Here is a 19,557-nt window from a genome sequence, read left to right as displayed (position 1 = left end):
TCCGTGTGCACGCAGTGATCCTGCCACAGGCCGCATAATTAATTAATACTACACATGTTGCCAACCTCGGAGAAATAAACGTATGAGTAGGCTCGTCCGTACCTATTGTACATTAACCCGCTGAGTTATCCCACCGGTCTCCAACGAATAGCATCAAGGACGGAAATGCACATCATAAAGTGTCTGCGCTTGCATGAAAAAGAGAAATGGCACTCGGATAGGTAATACCCTACTCTTCAAACCACCCCCTTCCTCGCCCCCCTTACGCCCACCCTCTCACCCGTCCTTCTACCCCATGGGTAAGAAACTAACTAACATATTTTAAAGTCAAAATATTTTATTTACATTGTGGTCACAACTCTAAAGCCATCTAAGACCTAGGAAAACGCAAAAGGAATTCATTCGTTAAAGTCAATATGTGCCTTTATATACAAATTATTAATAAATCATTTTACAATCTAGTTACGTTCTGCAAAGTCAACGGGCGGGGCAGACCTTCCAATGGCCTGCAAGCCGCTTATGGCGTAAAGGATCTAACAAATGCATGAGTTGCCTTCATAAAGTGGTTGTTCAATAATCATTCCCTGCTGGTCACGCTGGAGTAAAACGGATATCAATGAGCCAAGACCAACTGATTTGCTCAGGGACAGTGTAATACAAGTTGATTGTTTATACATTTTCTAAAATAAATGTACAGTCAGAGACTGTATATTATGGGTTTCTAGCGCGCATCCCAACGCAGCTTTAAAGGCACGAGCCTTTAACAACTGAGCAGGCCTTTAATGGCCGGTGCCCAGCTCTGGCGGCCTACAAAGCTATTAGAACATTCACCCCATGAGAGTAGAATGTTCTAATAAAGAAAACAAAGGCATCGGACCTGCTTGTAAAGTAAATTGTGAGCAAGTCCACACGCTTTTGTGGGCCCTATGTTAAGTGTTATAGCTCCTGGCACGGGGTGGCAGCGTCTCTCCGGAGTGCTTGGCAAAGAGGCCACGAGTCATACTTTGTCCATGGTTTGGCTGCTGCGCTGGGACTCTGCAGGGCACACACACATTCTATCCAGGTGGGGTGGAGGGTGAGCATTGCCCTCTTGAACTTCCCTGCGCCTTGTAATGCTCTAGTCCCAGCCCTCAGGCTATGGGGCACCAGAATTTGCCAGTGTCTCCCTCTGTGAGGAGGCCGGCAGTGGTGTAAGTCCAGACCCTCTGGTATGGGTCTCGTTTCCAAGCTTGTCCTGGCTGAGTCCGGTGGTCCGAGGATCCGTCCAGGGGCAGTCAGGCGTGCCATGTGCTCGCGATCTCAAGGCCCTGGTCATCTCCCATCATCTTTCCACTATCTCTTTATGGGTTTGTCTAAGCTGCAGTCCCGGGCTCGTCATGGGTGGCGGGACAGGTGGTTCTTTCCCTGGTCCTTGTGTAAACCCACCCCTCTGTTTTTCCACTTTTAAGCCTCTATTTAGCAGGGGCAAAAGTCAGATTGTCCTAGGGTCAGAGGCAGACGTGCGCTTTCATACCGGGGCACAGTGCTGCCCCCCACCTCCTGTTATACATTGTCTTTCTTTAAGGAGGCGGAAGTCCATGTGGCTGAGGCAGACACGCACCCCCTGCCATGCGCCCCGAAGCCCTAGGCCCTGTTCTCGGCGCTCAGCTGCTTCACCAGCTCCTTGATGTAGTGGATGCTGCACCAATTTGCGTGTAGATAGATCACTGCATTCCTTCCTCATTCTTCCTCTATCTGGCCGCGAAGCGTCCCTCGAGGAAACCAGCTCCTCTACTAAGCCAGCGCTGCAAAAGACAGACCAGCGCATAACGGACGGACCCCCGTCCTCAAAACTCCCACAGCCAGGCCCACCCCCCACATCCCAGTTCATGTAAGCGACCCCACAGGACCCGGTCTCCCCGCCCAAAGCCTGCAACCCATCCCCCGTACAGAAAGGCAGCTCCGACATCGAGAAAACATGGAAGGACCCAGGAAAAGGGAAAAGGAGGGGGGGCGAGGGAATAACTCACCACACGGAAAAACAGCGTCGGGGGCACTGGAGGAGATATTGCTGCTGTAGGTGCCATGCCCGTCGAGCTCCGTCTCTGCCTGCTGCTGCGTCTGTCAGGGCGAGTCACCTCCGTCACCGCGCATCGTCAGCCACCATCCAGGCAAGTAGGGACCGGCCTGTAATCCGGTGGCACGAAAAACGGCACAAACAGGCATAAATGGGGGTAGAGGCAGAGGCTTGATGCTCACCTTCACTGCAGTGAAACAAAATGGCGGCCTCAAGCTTCTGAATTTTTCGGAATCGGGGCGTGGTTTTGTGGTTCTGAGTGACAGACGTCACTGTCTAAAGAACGCAAAAAATCACGCCCCCAAATCCGAAAAAAACGGAGCTTCTTTGGAGGGACGGCTCTCTACTCCAATGGCTGGCCTCCGTTGAGGAAGCCAGCCAATGGTGGAGAGACAGGGCAGAGAGGTGGGTTCTGAAGCCCTACTAAGGAACATTAAATCTCCGGACCGGAAGCTGCTTCGCAGCTTAACGGTCCCTCGACCTAAAAGGGACGAAAGATACTAAAATTAAGGTATTGGAAGCCCAGACCAATATAATTCCTCAGACCCATAAGCAACCTCCAGTACCACAAGAAAGGGTTACCAGTAAGTATTGCAAAATGCCTGGCCACTTTGTATGCAAATGTCCAGTCTTACAACACAATGTTGCTACTGGAAAGACACAACCTCGCACCTATACCACTCGTCCCTCTGCTCCAACGTCATCTGCCTCAACTGAAACTAAATTAGCCACAAAACTCTATCAGTATCCCGTATCATCCTACCCTGAATTCCCCCAAGATTTCATGAGACAGCTGGGAGGAACACAATAGTCGTCCACTGATCCCGGTCCCGGTCGACCAAAAGGGTCCCTATGTACATGCTAAGCTCCTGGGTAAAGAAACAAAATTTCTGATTGACACCGGGGCCAGTAGGACGACAGTACAACACAACGAAGTTCCCAAGGTACCCCTCTCTGGCTCAAATAGTATTTCCTTGGGTTTTTCAGGTACACCAGTCATCAACAAAGTTTCTGAACCAGTGTCACTTCAGGTTGGCCCTCTTACAGCTTCCACCGATTTGGTACTTACTAGGTCCTGTCCCGAAAATCTACTTGGCATCCAGACATTAAAGGAACTGGGTGCTGTGATATGCTGTTCCCCGGAAGGGGTCCGACTATTCCTCCGAGATTTCAAAGGTCATTTCACCACACAAGAGTTAGATGTCAGATTAAGGGACATTCCTGCTACATTATGGGCCACTGATCCAACTGACGTAGGATTCATGGATATCACACCACACATAGTCACGTTAAAGGAAAGTGTTGTCCTACCTCGTCTCCGCCAATACAAGTTAGCTCCAGATGCGGAACAAGCCCTTATTCAGATTATCGATGACTTGATTAAAAAAAGGAGTGGTCAGAGAGGTATCTTCCAACATATGTAATTCGCCAGTTTTGCCAGTGCGAAAGGAAGCAGATGACGGTGCACCACCAGTTTACAGACTTGTGGTTAATTTACGTGAGCTCAATACATGTGTGGTACCACAATACCCTGTGGTCTCAGACATCAGTACTCTGCTAACAGCTATAGATCCTGATGCAACACATTTTACCGTTATCGACCTTAAAAACGCTTTCTTCAGTATACCCATTCATCCAGACAGTCAGTACCTATTCGGATTCTCACTACAAGGTCGTAGTTTCTGTTTCACAAGAGCTCCTCAAGGGTATACAGAAAGTCCCAGTATCTACAGTCAGGCACTTAAAAGACAATTGGATGACATTGTTCTGCCCTCCAATACGACATTGTTACAATATGTCGACGACTTACTGATCACTGCACGTTCTGAACAGGAATGCGAACAAGCATCACAAATTGTCCTAATGTTTCTTGCACAACATGGCCACAAAGTATCACCTTCTAAATTGCAATTGTGTTTACAGCAGGTGGCATACTTAGGACACCTGCTGTCAAAGGAGGGTAGGGCACTCACACCTGAAAGAATCCAACTCATTTTTAACATTCCTGTACCTAAGACACAGAAAGAGGTCCGTGCCTTTATTGGCCTCACTTCCTAATGTAGGCAGTGGATCCCCCAGTTCGCCTATTTGGCCAAACCCCTGATACAATTAATGACCTCCAATTTTGCCACCTCTTCTCCATTGCCATGGACACCTGATCATACTTTTGCTGTTGACACCCTTACACAAGCATTATGCTCTGCACCTGTCCTTGCCACACCAGAATATGCCAAACCTTTTGTCCTCTTTGAAGGTACAGCCCTATCAGTGCTCACACAAACACAGGCCAATAAACATCGTCCCTGTGCTTATTTCTCCAGTACTCTCGACCCTGTTGCGCAAGGCTTGCCTGCCTGTTTAAAATCTGTAGCAGGTACGGCTCTGGCAATTCGACAAAGTGACTCCATTGTGCTAGGACATCCTCTTGAAGTGCAAGTCCCACATGCAGTAGAATTACTTTTGAATAGGACACAGACACAACACTTGACCATAGCTTGTCTCACAGGTTATGAAGTTACATTATTCTAACCCCACATTATCATCAAACGATGCAATATCCTCAACCCAGCTACACTACTGCCCACTGTTCCAGTAGACACCCAAACTCACGACTGCTTAGAGATAGTCGAACTAGCCACAAAGCCCCGGTCTGATCTTGTAGATGTACCTTCAAGTGCACCAGAACACACACTATTGGTAGACTGTTCCAGTATGCGCCTCCCAACAGGCGAACTTTCAGCAGCCTATGCTGTCACTACAGAAAATACAGTCCTCCTGGCAGCCAGAATACCCGTACATTCAGCCCAAGCAGCAGAACTCATAGCTCTTACACAAGCATGCGAGTGGTCAAAAGGAAAACGGTTTAACATCCACACCGATTCGCAATATGCGTTCGGGGTAGTCCACAACTTTGGTATTTTGTGGAAGGAGAGAGGCTTTCTAACCTCTCATGGAACTAAGATACAGCATGGGGATATTATTCGTCAGCTACTAGAATCAATACACAGGCCTGCTGAAGTAGCTATACTGAAATGCAAAGCACACACAAAAGTCATAGACTCTGTCACCAGAGGTAATGCTCTGGCGGATGCCACAGCTAAACACGCTGCTCAGACAGGAACACTGAACACTGAAAGTTCCATCAGTACTGTTTATCCAGTTATCGATCCTACCAAAGATGTAGTAGACATCCAAAACCAAGCTACAGAGACTGAAAAGAGAAAATGGGAAGAAGAGGGAGGTTCTCACACAGATCAGGGTTGGATAACAAAGGATAGCTCCAAATGGTTTCTTCCTGACATAATGGTTCCTGTAATCATAGAAACTGCCCATGGTCCCGCACATCTCGGAGAAAAAGGGATGTTGGAAAGTCTAAATTTGGTATGGCATAACAAGAATCTGCGCTCAGCGGCCAAACAAAAAGTAAGAACCTGTATGATTTGCTGTCAGTTTAATCCGGGGAAAAGTGTATCGGTTGAACAAGGAGGGTTCCACCCTCCAAATTACCCCTTTGAAGCCCTCCAAATGGACTACATACAAATGGAAAGATGTCGGGGACACAAGTATGTCCTCGTAGTAGTCTGTACCTTAACCCGATGGACTGAACCATACCCCGTCCCAGACTATGGTGCCCAGATGACAGCTAAACAATTGGTGAGGGAATTTTTTCCTCGATATGGGTTGCCAAGAGTCATATACTCTGACAACGGACAACCATTCTCCTCCAAACTAATGGAGGCTGTCTCCTTACTGTTAGGATACACCTGGAAATTCCACTGTGTTCGACACCCCCAAGCAGCAGGCCTAGTTGAACGGCATAATCAGACTCTAAAAAAACCAAACTAGCTAAAATATGGGCTGACAAACAAATAGAGTGGGTTACAGCTCTTCCAGTTGCTCTCTTCTACATGCGAATGGTGGCACATTCCCGGACGGGTCTGTCACCACACGCGGTCACATATGGGAGACCTCCAAATATCTGGGGTGTCCCATCCCCTAGAAAGTTAACTGATATTGATTCTAATCATCTGACAGATTACCTAGCTTCCATGATGTCTGCACTACGTTCTTGTCGTTCACAGGTGGCTGCAGCCTTTCCAGACAAAACAACACCCGAGGAACATGCCATCCAATCTGGGGATTAGATCCTGGTGAGTAATTTTGATCGCGCCAGCCCCCTGGAAAGAAGGTGGACGTCTCTGAAGTTGGTGCTACTCACGACGAGAACTGCAGTCAAAGTGGAAGGAAGAAAAGGGTGGCTCCATGCCAGCCATTGTAAGAAATTCTTCGGACTAACTCCTACTGACATTATTGCTGATCCCGAGAATATAGACACTGAAACGACAGACTTTATTTCACCCCTTCCTGAACTTTCCCCTCAGGAGGAGTACAGATCGCAGCTGCGATCCCATCAGAAACAAGCTAGAGACATCGCATCTGACCTCGACCTACCGGCAGCTAATTAAGTCCAAGACGTAGTTTTGGTGAAGCGGTTGCTGGGAAGTGTCCGGTCACGTATGCATAATTGACTCAGACTAGCTGCCAAAAATGGAAAATATGTCAAAATGCGTAAAATTATTGCATAACAGAGTTTCGATCTTTTTATCCCTGGTGATTTAAATTTTTTGTATCACGGCTTGCCTAGGTTGGTTCCTTCATCTAGCTTTCCCACCTTCTTCCCCCACGCTTTCGAACAACACAGCTATGCATTCACATGTAGATCTTCCTCCACATCTCGAAAATAGAAGAAAAGAATTTTTCAATAACACATTCATCTCCACACTCCACCAACACCAAATGGTTATTAACAAAACCAACTGTTGGGTCTGTGGTTTAATGCCACACTCCGTAAATGGAGGAATGCCTTTTATCCCTCTCCCTTTTGGCTATGCTGGATCTACCTATGCATTTTCTATGATCTTCTCCGCTTCTTAAGAAACATTCCTGAGACCAAAGCCAAGAACACTAGTACATGGATCGAGATAAAAACAAAGACAGTACGAGTTGTTGAAAAGATGGTGAATTTCACCGTGACATGGGGACCGGCAGATAATAATGAAAATACCAGTTAATCCCTTTTCAATGACACTACCTCCTTTAGGGAAACGTTTTCCGTCCAAAAGAGACAAACAGAACAGGGAGGATGGGCCGTGCCCCATAAGGGCCTATTCTGTGTAAGAGGTAAGGGCAAGGGTCAGAAAATGGGAGAAAGTGAGTGTAATAAGACATACACCCTACCTGACCTAAATTTCCCAATGATGGCCACTGCCCCCAACACCTATTTTATCTGTGGACCTCACGCACGTACTTGGCTACCCCAAGGCTGGTCCGGGAAGTGCTACATTGCATTTCTCCTCCCCCCTACCTACACCGCCCCAGCAGATTACCATCTAAGTGACCCTCCGACCGTAATTAATAGACGGCGAAGGGGGGGGCCATAGATGCTGAAGATACAGCGGACCAAGAGGCTGGCGATTTCTTTAAAGGAATCATCCCTTTCTGGGGGCCCATGACTAACAGCCGCCACATAAGGCAACTGACTCGTGTATGCCAGAAAGCCATAAATGAAACAGCTGGTGCATTAAGCAACATCACCGCTGAGATGGCTGCCGACAGACTCATGACGTTGCGGAATCGCATGGTTCTAGACATCATATTGGCCGACCGTGGTGGCGTATTCGAATTGATCGGGTCCAGCTGTTGCATATATATTCCAGAAAATGCACCCTTGGTGTATTCCGCTATTTCCCGCCTTCATGTACTTTCCAGAAAACTAGATACAGACACTGATGCCTGGTCCCTGGCGGGATGGCTCTGGAGCCTCCTGTCCTCATGGGGATGGAAGGCACTTACAATCATAGGTCTCGCTCTAGCCATTCTCTTCACCTGTTGCGTCTGTATTCAGTGTGGCCCAGTACTCTGTAGTTTCTGTATCACTGCCTGCATTCCCAGACCCCAAACTAGAAAGAAAGAGAAGGAAAGGATCATGTTACAGTAACAAGTGGACAACCTAATGAACACAGAGGTAGATTAAGGAAAACAATCTTAAAAGGGTATATTATGGGACAAGGAGGGAATGTGGAAAATGGATATTTTTCATTATTTATGTCCCATTATACACCCTCTCTTTTACGTCCCGAGTTCATCATGATGGTAACTAGAAAACACGGGCACATACACGTAAGGTTGCACACAACACATTTCTTCCTTTAACTACAACCACACATTCTTATGGTCAAGCCGATTCCGAGAAACAAGCCCCTGTTGTAACCAAATGCTCTTATGGTCAGGCCGATTCCGAGAAATAAGCCCCTGTTTGCCAAGACACGACAACCAATTCTGAGAAACCAGCTTCTGTTTGCTAAAGACATGACACCAAACATCCTGTCACGACTGTTTTTCTTATTTAAGGAACTAGCCTAGGTTATATCTCAACACTCTGCGTTTTCTGTGACTTCCTCACGATTATGACACAGTTACGCTGCCTTTCCGTGACTTCCTCACGATTATGACACAGTTATGCTGCCTCTGCCATGACTTCTGTATGATTACAACACTGAAATTTGCTCAAGGGAAGCTCCTTCCTCGTTTCTATGTATAAATGCTATGTTTTCCTTGATTAAAGTAGAGACTATTCCCGAGCCTCCTTAGGTGACGGAGCTCTCCCTTAACTCGAGTTACTGAATAAAGACCCTGAATTCTAACCACCACAGGCTCTTCATGCTTGACCTTATTGATATTATAGAAATTCCGATCAAGGTAAATTACTAAAATATTTACCACAAGACACATACAGCCTCAGCTCTGGTGATAAACACATTGTCTCATTGTAAGAGGTTTCTAATCAGCTTCCTTAAGGTTATCTTTTCTTTCTAGAAAGAGGCATCAATTCTGTCTCTAGAATCCTATGAATCTTGCCTTAAGCCCATCACTCTTTCAGCACATCCCACAGACATCAAGAAAGCGATCTCTCCACAGACTCCAGGTCTATTACACATTACTCACCCTTAAAAGGTTCAATGCTACTCGCGACATGACCCCATGTTGTGTACCTGCCCGGATGGAACCGCACGCTCCGCTCCGAGAAGATAATATCCACTCATTGCACAGTGTTTTGTCAGATGCTTAGACCTCTAGTTTGTAACACTCTCCCCATTCAGATAGGAGCTACCCAGTGATTACCAAATTAAAGTTAGAACTGAAAGGTCTCTTAACTGAACTCTGAAGTCTGTCACCCGGCCATCCCAACTCTCTAGTCCTCACCAGGCCTGGCCACAGTGGCTATAAACTGTAAACCTGTCCTTTTATAAAGACGTGTTTTTTTCTTAGTTTTAGTATTTAAAGGTGTCACCCCAGTATGATATGCCTCTCCAGGAGTTGCTGGCCTTAAGGGTCCATTGCTAATGTAAAGAAAGGGCAACAGATAGCATTCCAGCCCAGTGTCCCTACAATAAACACATAACTGTGCAAAATCTGATTGATTGTTTCCTGATCACGAATGTGCTTGCGCAGAAGAAATTGACCTGGTTGAAAGTGACTTGGTTTGCTGTTCATGCATTTGGGCTGTAGGACGTACGTCACGTTCATTGAGTCGAATTGGGGTGGCGGTCCCTGTTCTCCAGAGCGCCTGCAACTGTGAAATTGTTCTCAACGTTAAAGCATTTACGGTCAGCTGAACTACAACTGTGCCGTGAGTTCTGTCATTTTCATTTTTCTCTGTGACACGCACACCTTCATGGAATCATGTGTGTCACAGCAGATGTACAGTGATATGCACACCAAACATTGAACTTGATTTACATACCCCCCACGCAGGGATCGTGCCGGGTGAGCGTTGGTTCCGTCTCGGGAGGGCCTACCAATGAGCCCCTCCCAAGATAAAGACAGGGGACAGGTGCCGCCCCCTGTCCCTCCTGCATTGGTCGGTTCCTCCCCGGTGGAAGAGGCCCGCCAAAAGCCGGGTTCTCACCCAAACACCCCATGCAGCCACGGACCGCTCCGCTGGCCGAGACGCGCCACGGCAGGCCGGGCCCTGTGCCTATGGTGTGTGCTTGCAGGAGGCGACCGAGGGCTTCGGGCTGGTGCCGTTGGTCGCTTAAGCCGCTCCGCCGTTAATGATCCTTCCGCAGGTTCAACTACAGAAACCTTTTTACGACTTTTACTCTAGATAGTCAAGTTTGATTGGTTGCTTACCCCTGTGGGGCCAATCCAAGGCCTCACCATACCATCCAATCGGTAGTAGCGAAGGGCAGGGACGTAATCAACGCAAGCTTATGACCCGAACTTACAGAGAATTCCTCATTTAATGGGAAATAGTTGAAATTCCCAATCCTTATCCTAAACGGGGTTCCGCGGGTTGCCTGCACCTGTCAGCAAAGGGTAAACACACGCTGATCCGTTCAGTGTAGCTCGCATGCAGCCACGGACATCTAAGGGAATCACAGACCTGTTATTGCTTGATCTCGTGTGACTGAACGCCACTTGTCCCTCTAAGAAGTTGGACGCCGACCACTGGGGGTCGGTTAACTAGTTAGCATGGAGGAGTCTTGTTTGTTATCGGAATTAACCAGACAAATCGCTCCACCAACTAGGAACGGCCATGCACCACCACCCACAGAATGGAGAAAGACCTATCAATCTGTCAATCTTTTCCATGTCTGGGCCGGGTGAGGTTTCCCGTGTTGAGTCAAATTAAGCTGCAGGCTGGTGGTGCCCTTCTGTCAATTCCTTTAAGTTTCAGCTTTGCAACCATACTCGCCCCGGAATCCAAAGACTTTGGTTTCCCAGAAGATGCTCGACAGGTCATGGGCATAACGCCGCCAGATCGCTAGTCGCCATTGCTTATGGTCGGAACTCCGACTTTCATTCTTGATTAAAGAAAACATTCTTGGCAAATGCTTTCGCTTTGGTTTGTCATGCGCCGGACAAAGAATTTCACCTCTAGTGGCACAATACGAATGCCCGGCCGTCCTTCTTAATCTTGGCCCCAGTTCCGAAAACCAACAAAATAGAACCAGAGTCCTATTCCATTACTCCTAGCTGAAGTTTCAGGCGACCGGCCTGCTTTGAACACACACATTTTTTCAAATTAAATGCTTCGGAGCCCCAGGACACTCAGTCAAGAGCATCAAGGGGGCCCCGAAAGGCAGGAGTAGGTACAGGCGGTAGCTCGCCTCGTGGCAGACTGCCAACTCGATTCCAAGATCCAACTACAAGCTTTTTAACTGCAGCAACCTTAATATACTCTATTCGAGCTGGAATTAACGCGGCTGCTGGCACAAGACTTGTCCTCCAATGGACCCACGTTAAAGGATTTACAGTGTACTCAATCCAATTACAGGGCCTCAAAAGAGTTCTGTATTGTTATTTTTTGTCACTACCTCCCTGAGTCAGAAGTGGGTAATTTGCACGCCTGCTGCCTTCCTTGGATGTGGTAGTCGTTTCTCAGGTTCAGTCTCCGGAATTGAACCCTGATTCTCCATTACCCGTGGTCACCATGGTAAGCACAGAAAGTACCATCGAAAGTTGATAGGGCAAACATCTAAATGTATCGTCGCCGTCACGAACACAAGCGATCAGCCGAAGATTATCTAGAGTCACCAGAGCGGCCGGGCGAGCCTGGATTGGTGTTGGTCTAATAAATGCACGCATCCCGGGTGGTCAGCGCTCAGTAGCATGTATTCACTCTAGAATTACCACAATTATCCAGGTAACAAATGGAGCAATCAAAGGATACTCAACAACATGAAAAGGGTGTCCCCAATATATATGAAAAAGGACAAAAGTTCCAAAATATAAGAAATAGCACCCACAGAATTGCTCACAAGAGTTCCAGAATTATTTTTTAATTTTATTTTTCTTTATGATATTCTCTTTTTGTATAAAAAAAGGAAAAAACAAGATAAGATAAACATCAAAACAGTTCACTTGCATAAATCCATAAAACATCACAATGGATTATTGTTAAAATGCCCCATAGTGTTTCTTTGAACATCTGAAGAAGAACAGGCAGCCCATAAGTGTACCAACGTTCAACAATATATAACCAAGAGTTCACATAAATAGAACAAAAAAATATAATCACATAAAAGGAAAACGGACATAAAGCCCAAAGTTACATTCAGTAACATAAGAAACTACACATAACAATCACTAGAACAATAAACCACTGTAGAAAGCACACTAGAAAAGCGCTGACGCGCGTTTTGGAAAATACCAAAAACAATTTACTTTAGCTTCCTTCATCAGGGCGCACATGTTTCGTTTCATAGAGCATTAATGACCCAAGATATAATCATCAAAGTATGGAGATATGAGCAAATGTGAACACCAGGGCTGGCAAAGCATATCTCAGAATTCTGGGGTCAGATGCAGTGGGGTTTCTGCAATCAATACAGGTTTCAGCAGGAAATATCTTAAACCGGGCCATAAGTCCACAGCATGTGGAGAGAGACCACGCAATTTTTTAGCAAAAGGAATAGGGCCCGCAAAGCACATAGGAGAGTTCCAATGTCTCTGTATGATAGGATTTAACAATCAATATATATATTTTCAAAGGGTAAGTCTTTGCGATTGGATTGGTGAAAGTAACGCTGACTTTCTACCAAAGAAGGTACGGGTCCTGTGAAAAGGATTTCATCGTCATGGCATCTGGATACCGGAACCGTCTGGACGTACGGGCAGTACCGAGTTAAAAGGATTGTATCAAACCCAGAAGAATCACAGATTCAAATGGCTAATATGATCAGCAGAATCAATGAACGGGGTTACCCGATGGCTATACTGGCACAAGCTTAAGAGAAATGCACTTTTAAAACCAGAGAAGAATTATTGAGACCGACGTGCAGAATTAAACAATCCCAAATAGTAGTGCTATCAAAATTCACGACATTGAGTCACCAATACAAAAAGATAATTCGATCTAATTGGCCACTATTAACAGGAGAACCAGATTTTATTGGCATTTTCTCATCTGAACCGATCTTTGGTTACACAAGGAGTAAAAACATTCAAGAGTTGTTTAAACCCACCACAACAATAGTCTCAGCAGAATACAAAGGAACAATCCCATGCCATAATTGCAGCAACTGCCACAGCATTATTAAAGGGAATACAATCATCACCCCCTAGCGAGGAACACCAATCAAATTGAAAGTTATTACCACCTGCGACACAGCCAATGCCATATACCTATTGAAATGACCATGCGGGCTAGTATACGTAGGTAAAACCATCAGAAAGATAAAAACCCGCATTTTGGAACACAAAAGCAATATAAGGACAAAAAACTTGAAATCGACAATAGCCGTCCACTTCACTGAACGACAACACAGCATAGCCCAATTGAGATTCACTATCTCAGAAATTGTGGAGAAAAAGGCTGGAAGAGATAATAACAAAACTCTATTACAGAGAGAGAACAGTTGGATTTATCTATTACATTCCATTAAGCCAAATGGACTCAATGACCGTCTGGAATTCGCATGTTACTTATGAACTATGATGAAACTGAACTTTTGACATTTTTCCACATCCCATAACTGTTCATCCCTGGTTTACCTTTTTAAACTCTGTTTTGATGCACATCCCTTTTTGGACATTGGTTCATTTCACCATTTTTCATTGGATCCATTCACTTTTTCTCACTTTTTGTTTGCCTGTCTATCTGTCTTTTCATCACCTTGTCTGTTTTCTCTTCCTACAAATTGGTTCACGGGTTATCATTTAGCCCTCAAGAACACATTATTAAACATTTTATCTCTTTACTTTATTTCATTGAATAACATCACACGTGTAAGAAAATGTTTATTATATGTTTCACTTTGGTCGGATATAGATATACATATATGAGGCTGTTCCTATATGAAGTTTACCAGAGAATACATCCATGTACAATCATAGACCACAGCATTGCAAGATGCCTTAGGCACCTGTTTCAAGTTGGCGCCGCCAGAGACGCCAGTCCTCATAGTCCACTTTCTATCTCCAAACGTACTAACATCACGCTCAGCGTTCACCATTCTCACTGACTGCGAGAGCGCACACACGCGATTCAAGGAGTACAACGTAGCTTAAGAGGTAAGAGAGAGAACTTTGATACACAACTAGCGGATCGCAATCCAACCAAGATATTACTTTTTTGCACATTTTCGATTTAATAGCAAAAGCGCTGCATGACAGGAGTGAGTAAACGCACAGAACTCGATTTATGGAGCACTTTTTCAATCCTCTCACGGAGCTACCGACAATGATGGGTTTTCTAGTCTCGTCATTTTTTTCACGTTTCCAGCACTTGAGTTTTACCGCTAACATGACCATTTGAACTAATCTTTATGCATGATGTCAAATCTTCATGCATGGCTGTTTAGACCGTTCTAGTCACTTTCACCGCCCGAATAACCACACGTTCAAACAACAATACAACTTAATTACATAACTGCTTTTTCACTGATCACTTGATTAATTCAAGCACCATTATTGTATCTCACTGACCTACTGAGTGGTTCCTCATTAAGTTTTATGTTTTCCTTTAGATTTCCCCTGAAGAAGTGCACTGAGATGCACGAAATGCATTGGGAATACTCTTGCTTAAAACATGTTGTTATAATTGTAGCAGAACAAATCTGAAAACTTCAAAATGTATCAAGATATTCATGGATTGAATAAATGTCATTATTTCCTTCATTTTGAAGGAACTTGGGTTCATCTTTGGATTATTATTTGGTTTATCAAAATAATCGCATATTGCGACACACGCTGCGCCCAGAGGGTTGCCATTTGATTTTAGGGGGCGCTTCTTTTGAGTCAATCAAAGGAACCATAACTGATGATCCATTCGCAGTTTCACTGAACTGGCTGTATGGCCCCAGTCAACAGTCGTGCCGGGAGCAGGGGGGCCCGTCCCCCATTCCCCACCCGGCGCATCCCGAGGGGCGGCTGGGAGCGGGTGCCCGAGGGAGGGCGCGGAGGAGATCCACACGGCGAAGCTGCTGCCAGTGGGGCTGTAACACCCTCCGCCAGAGCGGAGGGCCAACTGCCACCACAAAGCCTTCCCAGCCGGCCCGGACCCGGTTGCGGCGCACCGCCGTAGAGCAAATACGCCCTGCGAGGGATGGGTAGAGCCGGTTTAAGAGGTTCCGTGGGCAAGTTTGAGAAAGCAGTGGCACACACAACTCTGTCTTAATTTTGAACGGTGACATTTTCTTTTCAACTGCAAGTGTGACATCTACATTGTTTTCAGAAAGTTTTTTTTTGCTTTTTGGACTTTGTGCTCTCAATCTACGATTTCTTTCTAAACCTATTTAGAGGCTATTGGGGCTTCACATTTCACGGCTGAAAGGAAGAAGTATCTTCTCCTTCATTCTTTAGGTTTTGAAGGTAGAGAAGTTTACAAACATCTTCCTGATTTGGTGTTGGCCGAGGGTGAAGTCGTTGACGAATATCAAGAAGTTGTAAAGAAACTTGTTATCAAATTTGATGTGCAACCTAGCTAAGTTGTATTAAGACACACATTTTTTGAGTGTACACAATCACAAGGTGAGAATGTTTATACATATATAAGTGCTTTAGGCAAACTCTGTGCTGAATGCCATTTTGGAGAATTCTATGACCAGTTGTTCAGGGACCAGTTTATTGCACATTGTTGTGACAAGCAAATTCAACTAAATTGCTTACTATGGGTAGTCCAGGTCTTAAAGAGGGTATAAAAGTGTCAAAATGTGTTGAGTTGGCACAACTGTCTATCAAAGAGCTTAATGTAAATTGCACCCCAAGTGAGTCTGTAAATGCCATTGCTTCCTCTAATACTTCTAGCAGCACCTCACGTAAAGACAATAAGTTGAAAAAGAACTTTACTTTTTCAAAAGAACCCATATTTGCTTAAAGTGTGGGTACACCCCACAAGGGAAGGACAACAAGATATGTCCTGCCAGGAATGTTAAGTGTTAATAATGTGGCAAAGGTGGACACTTGCGAAAGTGTATCAGTCAAATATAAGTAAACCTACAAGGTCAATTGCGTAATGGAGGATGAATCCGTGTGTGAGCGTGAACTCGTCCAAAATATACAGGATATGATTGTGGTTGTCATAGATGTTAGTATTGTTACTGGTGATCCGGCTGATTGTGTGGACCATTATGTTGACATGTTGGTAGGCGGTGTGTGCCTGAAGCTGCTTGTGGATTCTGGTTCTCGCATATCTAGGATTACCTATTATTTGTTCAAGAAATCTTGGGATGGCAGGCCCCTTTTTCCACCTGACAGGGCACTAGTTTCTTACGAGGGACGCAGAATTGTTTTGGAGGGCTTCCTTGAAGATGTGCTTGATTTTAGGGGGGGTAGAATTCAGGGTAAAATTTATGTAGCTGTTTGTGGTTTAAATATTCTTGATGGTACCACCAAGGACTTTTTGGCATGGAATTAAGACCTAGTACCAGCAAACAAGTTATGGTGATCAAGGACAATCCTGGTTCTGGTTGTCCAGAAGAAGAGTTTCCTAAAGTGTTTTCCAACAATCTTGGTAAGATAGTTGGTTTCAAGCACAAAGTTAAAGTCAAGAAAGATGCAATCCCTGTGAAGCACAAGGTTTAGTTCTGTGCCCTTTAGCCTTAGGTCGGATCTTAAGAAGAAATTGGACAGATTACACAGTTGTGGGGCCTTTGAACCCATGGAATCTAGTTTGTGGTTGAGTACTTTGGTGGTTGCCTGCAAACGGAATGACGAAATACATTTGTGCATTGACCTTAGAAGTCTGAATAAAGAAATTGGGTTGATTTGCAACCTCTTCCAAAAATTGGTGATTTATTGGAGGAATTGAGGTATGCAGAGTGGTTCTCGAAGATCGATCTTGCCTCAGCGTACCACCAAGTTCTGTTGGATGATGAGTCTCGCCACTACACAGCTTTCAATTCCCCTTTTGGTTCATTTCAGCTCTGTAGAATGCCTTTCGGGCTTGCATCGGCAGCTTCTGTTTTTCAACGCATAATGCAGAAGATTCTCAATGATGTAAAGGGTGTTGTCATCTTTCAGGATGATGTTCTTATTTTCAATAAACATTTGGAAGAACTTGAAAAGACGTTGAAGACTGTGCTTCGCATTTTTGAGGAAATGGGGATTGTTGTAAAAAAAAATAAGTGTGAATTTTGGAAGAAAGAAATTGAATTTTTGGGGAATTTGATCTCTGCTGATCTGAGAATAAGTTCCTGAGAGATCTGGCTTCCCTCCCAGTTTCAACCCCCTTAAAGCCCCTTCTCCAGGACACGGGTAAACGCTCAATTAAAGATATAGTTCGCCTACGCCCTTTATTATTCTGGGTGCGCCTGAGAAGGACGCCCGAATTGGCAAACTATGCGGTTCCAAACGAAGTATTGACCTTTGAACAGGCAGTACTCAAAGAGATTAACCAACTGGAAAGACAAACCCCTTATTCCAACATCTCCAATATCGAAATGTTGGTTTTGAAATCACTGGCAGAAGACCCCCTCATTACCATTAAACAGGCGGATAAGGGCGGAGCAACAGTCCTGCTTAATACTACGGACTATGATCTAGAGTGTACCAGACAGCTAAATGATCGCAGATACTACACACCCATTCCCAGTGATCCTACCAGGCGCCTACAGACCATTATTACAGGCTTGGTGATGGGTGCTGAGAGCGAAGAATGGATCTCCAAAAAAGAGGCAGAATTCATGATGAAAGACAAACCCCTTATTCCAACATCTCCAATATCGAAATGTTGGTTTTGAAATCACTGGCAGAAGACCCCCTCATTACCATTAAACAGGCGGATAAGGACGGAGCAACAGTCCTGCTTAATACTACGGACTATGATCTAGAGTGTACCAGACAGCTAAATGATCGCAGATACTACACACCCATTCCCAGTGATCCTACCAGGCGCCTACAGACCATTATTACAGGCTTGGTGATGGGTGCTGAGAGCGAAGAATGGATCTCCAAAAAAGAGGCAGAATTCATGATGAAAAAGGAACCTCGGGTACCATATTTCTATATACTGCCTAAGATCCACAAGGGGACCAGACCAGTACCAGAGAGACCAATCGTGTCAGGGATCAATTCAGTCCTTGAGCCACTCTCACAATTTTGTGACCACTTTCTACAACCACTGGTTAAATGCATTCCCTCTTACATCCAGGACACAACAGATGTCTTACGCATCCTGAACTCCATCCAGGACACAACACAAATTGATCTTTTGATTACTCTAGATGTGGAGGCCCTCTATACGAATATTCCTCAGAGGGCCACCCTAGAAGTGATAGAGGAAAGAATGGGCCAAGAGACCTGGTACTCCAACACTCCGAAAACCTTCATCATGGAGTGCGCCACCCTGGCACTCACTGAGAATTATTTCGAGTACAAGGGACAATACTATCACCAGACCCAGGGGACATCTATGGGCAGTACCTTCGCCCCTTCGGTAGCCTGTCTGTACATGGCTGAGTTCGAAGACAAGCATATACACCACCAGTCTAACCCTTTTCGAGACAACATTAAAATGTGGAGACGCTTCATAGATGACGTCTTAATACTCTGGCCAGGCCCCATGACAGCCCATGAGGATTTCTTTGAATGGGTGAATACACTAAACCCCTTTTTACATTTCACCATGTCCTCTTCACCTAAGGAAATTGCCTTCCTTGACCTCACTATCAAACTGGAAGAGGGGACCCTAAGTACCTCAATGTACAGAAAACCTACAGACCGTAATAGTCTACTTCATTACAGAAGTCACCACCCCAAGGCCTTACGCTCAAATTTACCATTCGGACAATTTCTCCGGATACGACGCAATTGTAGCGATGTGGCCGATTACAAGAAGGAATCCTTGATCCTTTCCAGGAACCTCCTTGACACAGGGTATCCAAACAGCGATGTCTCCAAAGCTAGAAAACGGGCTCGGAATAACAACCGAGAGGCTCTACTAGAGAGACAGGAGAGTACACCGATCGAGAACCAACGGATCACTTGTGTCACTACCTTTACCCCATTGTCCAATAAAATCAAACAGACCATTAAACGCCACTGGGGGATCCTCAATACAGGGGACCTGGATCTGGAACAACCTAGGTTTGCTTTCAGGAGATCACAGAACCTGAAGGATATCCTGATCAGCACCAGGCCAAAGAAAGCCATAAAAGAGACACAACAAACCCTTTGGCATCTACCTCCTGTCAGGGGCCACTACCCATGTGGCTCCTGTGGTGTCTGCAGATATACCTTAACAGTGAAAACCATCAAACTCTCTGAGACTTTCAATTGGGAACTCAGGCACCACACTAATTGCAATACGACACATTGCATTTACCTGCTGACTTGCCCGTGTAATTTGCAATATATAGGGATGACCACCCGCCCTATAAAAACCCGCATCATTGAACACCGCAGCAATTTCCGCTGTAAGAAAACCCACACAAAAATGTGTAAACATTATGTGGAATCCAATCATAATGAAGATTCCTTGAAATGGGTCATTTTGG

General features: G+C 45.3%; 2 pseudogenes across 1 annotated transcript in view; both read right to left on the bottom strand.

Annotated features, from left to right (window-relative positions):
- LOC147745346 (uncharacterized) overlaps positions 1-19,557 on the bottom strand; it is an 86,248-nt pseudogene that overhangs the window by 34,149 nt on the left and 32,542 nt on the right. The gene's annotated exons all lie outside the window — the stretch shown is intronic.
- LOC147745347 (18S ribosomal RNA) lies at positions 10,169-11,886 on the bottom strand (annotated as a pseudogene).

The sequence above is a fragment of the Lissotriton vulgaris genome, chromosome 1_1, assembly GCF_964263255.1.
Source record: "Lissotriton vulgaris chromosome 1_1, aLisVul1.2, whole genome shotgun sequence".
NCBI classification, from domain to species: domain Eukaryota; kingdom Metazoa; phylum Chordata; class Amphibia; order Caudata; family Salamandridae; genus Lissotriton; species Lissotriton vulgaris.
Note: the sequence above shows the minus strand (reverse complement) of the source record. Positions and strands in the feature narration are given on the sequence as shown.